The sequence below is a fragment of the Pseudopipra pipra genome, chromosome 1 (assembly GCF_036250125.1).
Source record: "Pseudopipra pipra isolate bDixPip1 chromosome 1, bDixPip1.hap1, whole genome shotgun sequence".
Taxonomy (NCBI): Eukaryota; Metazoa; Chordata; class Aves; order Passeriformes; family Pipridae; genus Pseudopipra; species Pseudopipra pipra.
The window spans coordinates 47,424,726-47,430,725 of NC_087549.1; positions in this window are offsets into that span (position 1 = coordinate 47,424,726).

Consider the following 6,000-nt stretch of genomic DNA (forward strand, 5'->3'; position numbering starts at 1 on the left):
GCAGTCCCATTGTTGGTTATGAAAGGGTGTTACAATCCAGGGTATAGCCATCTTTTCCAAACCATCAGAGGGATCATCTGTGTTTGTGACTTCCAGTAATGGCTACTGCATATATAAATGGGAGTATCTTCCCTTTCTGAATATATAGTATTTGGTAAGACAAAAATTAAGTTCTCAAGTACATTTCTAAGGAAATGTACTTTTTAAGTAGCTAAAGTCACTTATTCTTGTGCTTTGTGCCTCACACTATATCTCTGATTTTGCAACAATGAAGGTGCCTGTCTATTGTGTCTTGTCACTTAAATATTTATGAGCGGTGAGCTCTACATTGCTTATCATCATGCATTTTCCATAGAGCACAGCAACTAAGCATAACTACAAAGCCAAGCTAATCTTCAGAGCTGGCTCTCCACATTTTCCGATTAATATGCATTGTCATTATAAGGGCTAAACCCTGCCTGAGGACACACACATGAAGTGACTATTGAAATGACTTGTCTGTTCTGTCAATAGACAAGGAGAATGTATACATATCCTAGTAAAACAGAACAGGCTCAATAAGCCTCTTCATCCAAAGTATTCCAAGGATACTGAAAATAGGTCTTTTGACCCTTTCCTTTGGTTAAAGAGAGTTACAGTAGTAACAATTAGAAGAATAACTTCTGGTTTTTTGCAGTGGATCTTATTCTAGAATCAACTACACCTTCCTCTCACAGTCTTTCTGTTTTCCCTGCCTTTTCTTCACAGGAAGCGTTTAGTATATGGTGAGCTATCAGATGGAAGGTGACATCCTTCAGTCCTGGTCTTTTGAGCAGTGGTTTGTGGCTGCTCTCATCTAGTTTGTAACACAGGCTGTGCTGTGGCACTTCTGCACAGAGAAATCACAGAGGTGGCTGGGTCAGAGCAGGCAAAGTTCTTGGAAATTCAAAAAGGAGAGTGAAAAATGAGACAGAGCAAGTAAGAGCCATTACATATGATTTTTCATATTTTGCTTTTATATTATTGATTTTTATCCACACTTATTGTTGTTCTGGACCCAATGTATAATCAGTCATATAATGGGATAAGAATATGTGCAGTCACACAGAGTTATTTTTACTGAAACATATAAAGGTGTATAATTTTTGCTATATAACAGAGCTTTTTTTGTACTAGGACTTTTTTAACCAGACTGTGCTAATGGCCAAACATATGCACACAGTTCCGGAGAAAACAAAGGAATACACAAGTATTAAATACTAGCAGCTGCTCTGTTCAGGCAGCAGTCACATGCTGGCCTGCTTTATAAAAATTAATTGGAAAGACTTCCATACAAGATAATCACACTACTTGAATTTTTAAGACCCAATTCAAAATGTTTTACTTTCAGAGGAATGACTTCCTACCGAGTTCAGATCTACATTTATAAAAATACCTGCTCTGTATTGTTACACAGCATGAAATGTAAAGCCCAGAATGGTTGCCAGAAATCCACCAGTCCTGGCCCAGCCCTTTCTGATGAGTCAGAACAAATTCATCTAGATCATAAAAGGCAAATCTTTGTCTGAATGTTCTTAAAATACTTTGAGTATGGCGAGTCTGCAGATTAATTTTTCCTTGTGTTCTTGCTCCAGTGAACAATGGAAACAATTAAATGCATCTTTGATATATAAACAAGGGGATAATAGCAAAATAAAACAGGCGAGCTTAATGGTTTGTGTATGGGGGGCAAGGTAGGCTGTCTTGCCCAAACTGGAGTGTATAAACATATTTGTCCCACTTGATACCCTTGTTTCTACATTTGTAGTGGGTTGACCCTGGCCAGATGCCAGGTACCCACTAAAACCGCTCTCTCACTCTCCCTCTGCAACTGGACAGAGGAGAGAAAAAAACCAGCTAAGGATTCATGAGTTGAGCTAACAGCTGGGAGAAGTCACTTACTGATTACCTTCATGGGCAAAACAGACTCAAAGTGGGGATATTACTTAAATTTATTACTAACAGAATAAGAGCCAAAGAGTGAGAAATAAAACAGTCCTAAAAACACCTTCCCCCCACCCCTCTTTCCTTCCATATTCTCCCTTCCCCCCCCCCCCCCAGCAGTGCAGGGGGACAGGGAATGGAGGCTCTGGTCAGTTGTTGTTTCTGCCGCTGCTCAGGGAGGGAGGTCCTTCCCCTGCTCTTGTGGGGTCCCATCCATGGGAGACAGTATTTGATGGACCTCTCCAGTGTGAGTCCATCCCTTGGGCAACAGTTCTTCACAAACTGCTGTCCCCATAGGTCACTCCTCCATGGGGTGCAGTCCTTCACGGATGAGCTGTGTTAGCATGGGTCCCCCCCAGGGGCCACAAGTCCTACCTGGGAAAAATCTGCTCCAGTGTGGGCTTCCCTCTCCACAGGCTGCAGGTCTCCAGCAGGACCCTGCTCCATCCTGGGCCTCCCACAGGGTCACAGCCTCCTTCGTGCATCCACCTGCTCCAGCATGGGCTCCTCTATGGGCTGCAGGTGGGGCTCTGCACCCCGATGGTCCTCCATGGGCTGCAGGGGCACAGCTGCTCTACTACAGTCTTCACCATGGGCTGTAGGGCCTCAGCTCCGGTGCCTGGAGCACCTTCTGCCCCTCCTTCTGCACTGACCTTGGTGTCTACCTTGTTGTTCCCATGTTCTTACTCCGCTCTTCCCTGGCTGGAATTCTTTCTGTGCCACAACCTTCTGTTCTTAAATATGTTATCACAGAGGTGTTACTACTACTCCTGATTGGCTTGGCCTTGGTCAGCAGCAGGAAGTCTGTGCTGAAGCTGGCTGGCATTGGCTCCACTGGACAGGGGAAGCTTCTAGAAGCTTTTAACAGAAGACACCCCTGTAGCCCCCCCCCACCAAAACCCAGCCACAGAAACCCACTACATGATATCTTGATTAGTGGCCTATTAGTCTTTCAATTTTTACAACAAATAGCAACCTATTCACTTTGACCTTTCGCAACCATACCCTATAATTTTGTGCATTAACATTGGTCGCTATGCTACATCAAGGCATTCACAACTGCCTCAAACTAAAGCCTCTTGACTTTCTGTCACTGGAATAGACCACACAGGATAAGTTCATTTGAGCAGCTCTGTCGGCAGACATGCCTAGAAAGACGGTGAACTTCTTCCCTTGCACATACACCTACTTAGCTACTGATGTCTTTGTCCCCAGTTATTTCAGTTCATTATGTTTTGGGAGTTTGATCGTGTCTTTCTGGAACATAGTGCTCTGTTCTTTACAAAACTCCTCTCTGAGGCTTGCACACACAGACATGGCAACTGGCTTTTAAAAGAAGCAGTATAATCTGCAGCATATATCACAAGTCAGAAAAAAAGCCTAAAAAACATATTGAGAGACAGATGCTACCTCAGATATCAAAGTTTTTATTTCTGGATACTAGCTTTTCATCTGTGAAACATGTGCTTTGGTCTGACAACTTCTGATGCTCACTCAAGAAAATAACTAGTTGTACCATTTAATTTAGAGAACCATTTAATTTGTGAGAAAAGTCATCATGTCTATTTGTATAAAACTAGAGTGAAGGGTTCATTTTCTATTAAAGGTATGTTTGGGCAGTATGTATATTTATATACACTCTGTTACAGCATTATCTGGAGGCAACAGCTAAATAGAGCCATGTACTTAAATAATCTTCATTTTAGTATATGCTTTAATTTGTTGTTTTATTTTCATAAACATTGGTTTATATGAACGGACTGTCAGTTGATATGAATGGCAGATTCTCCACATTTTAATGTGTAAAACTGTAAAGCAGACCAAAAAGGGATACTTTTGTCATTTGGTGAGATTATTTTCTGTAGCCAACATTGAATTTAAAGAGAATTTAGGAGACTGGAAGCTGATGCTTGGCCAACTAGATTTTGAGTTGAGTCCCATAATTAGGCAAAACCAGGAATGTATGTGTTATCTCCTGGTACTTAATGAAATAATCAGCATGCAGTTGAGTCTGTTCTCTAAAATAAGAAGTGATTTCTCTTTTTGCTTATCATTAGGTTTTCCATTCTTCCACTTACTTCTGGAAACTTGGGCCATTTATTTGGAATATGTACTCTGTACAAATTGGTTTATGAAATGTTCCTATTTGGGCACTTCTTAATCAAGGTATGTGAATTGGGAAACACTGTTCAGAATTTCAGGTTCCTCGAAGGATGACCAGAATCAGTTCCCACTATAGGAAGTGGCAGCTCTGCAAGCAAAACACTGCATTGCAGATAAAGGGAGATTTGGATTCTGAAAACACTCTTGCTCTTAAACAGCACAGTACCTTTTAAAAATCATGTATTGAGTGACTTACTCTGTACTGATTCACAATTAACTGTTCTACCAACACGTCTTGTGAGGCTGAGAGCTATGTACCAGGCAGGCATCTTAAACTGACTTGTGTAATTTTAGCCATTATGAGTTATGCATGGCAATAACCAGGAGAACACAGTGAGAAAAGCTCGGCTTTTATTGCAGGCCATTTCTTCAGGGTTCATCTTCCAGGCATAGCACAAGGAGAAATCATCTTTTATTTTCTCAGTGCACTATCCCATTTTTCATTTCATTAGCATTTTTTCTCAAATGCTTTTTTCTACTGCATGTCATCCAGCAAGCATTCTTCTCTTTTTCTTTCCATTCCTTTCATTTTAATAGCTCTTGCACTTACCTATTTATAGAGGGGTTGTAAGTACACAAGCACACATAAATACACCCTCTATCTCACATGTCTTTATTTTATATGCCTTTCACTTGAGGTTCAGCCTACGTTTTCTTCTTAGGTTCTCAAGCTTCAAATCGTACAAAGCACAGAAAAAAGTAGTTCATCATATGGAGATGCCAGAAGCTAACCATGCTGTGTTTGGATATCTCATTACTGAAAAGGATGAGTGACAAAAGCATTTATAATGACAAATTTTCCCTGTAATTGGAAGCTGGAGATAATTTCCTGTGGCTTGTTCCTTTCTTCACTGAGGCCTGCTGACAATACTGCACAATGGTATTTCTATAGCTAGGTTGTAAGGTGGTCTAATTATTCCTAAAGATTAAAGTATAATAAAGTGCTGCAACCATCTTCAGGGAATTAGTTCAGTGGGCTTCTTGCTTGGAACTCAGAGATGGCTTGACTGCTGCCATGTCCTCTTAAGGCATATGTTTCAGATGATGTGCGGGTGTGGTTTTGTTTGGGGATAACTAACCCTCCTCCACTGATTACAGAAGGGTAGCCTAGAGTAGATGACCAATTTTTGTAGAACTGAAGCTGTGAGATGTGTAACCATGCTACTCCACTAATGCCACGGGTCTTACTGAAGTCATGTAGGTGTTACATCACAAGTACCAGTGCTACTGGCTAGTTTTGTATGCATGCAAGTCCATCTAGTCATTCCATTTCTTAAAATCAAGTAGGTCCTTGCTTTTTCTAACTTTCTGTGGTTCCCAAATGAAAAATAATGAGTTCACCTACCCTAATAGTAAAAGCTTTAACATTTTTGTCTGGATTTGGTGGTGGAATGTGCTCCTTTAAGCACAGCTATGCCTGAAATGCAGATGCATGTGACAGCGTTACAGTGCTTGTTGGTGCCAGCCAGGCTTGGTTTGTGCATTGGTGTTACCGGGTATTTACAAAAAACCTACATTGGTATTGCCCACTGAAGCACAGAAGACTTCACTTTACCTATATAAAAGGAAACTTTTGTTTTCCAACAGGTCTCTGGGCCTTAATAAGTTTTTGAAAACTGCAATTCTGTTTTCAAATGACTACTTGATGCAAATACTTTATGCAATTTGTCTGACTTGTTATAGCTGGGAATACCTACATACTATTAACAGTAATAAAGTAAAGTAAATCCAATGGAAACATTACAAATTACACCCAAGAATGTTATTTCAAACATGCACAGGAATTCCCCATCAGAGGTTATTATGTAGCCTCTTACCTCAACAAAAGCCTTGATCAGGCATCTGGGTCGTACATTGAGCAAATGCAAAGAGCCA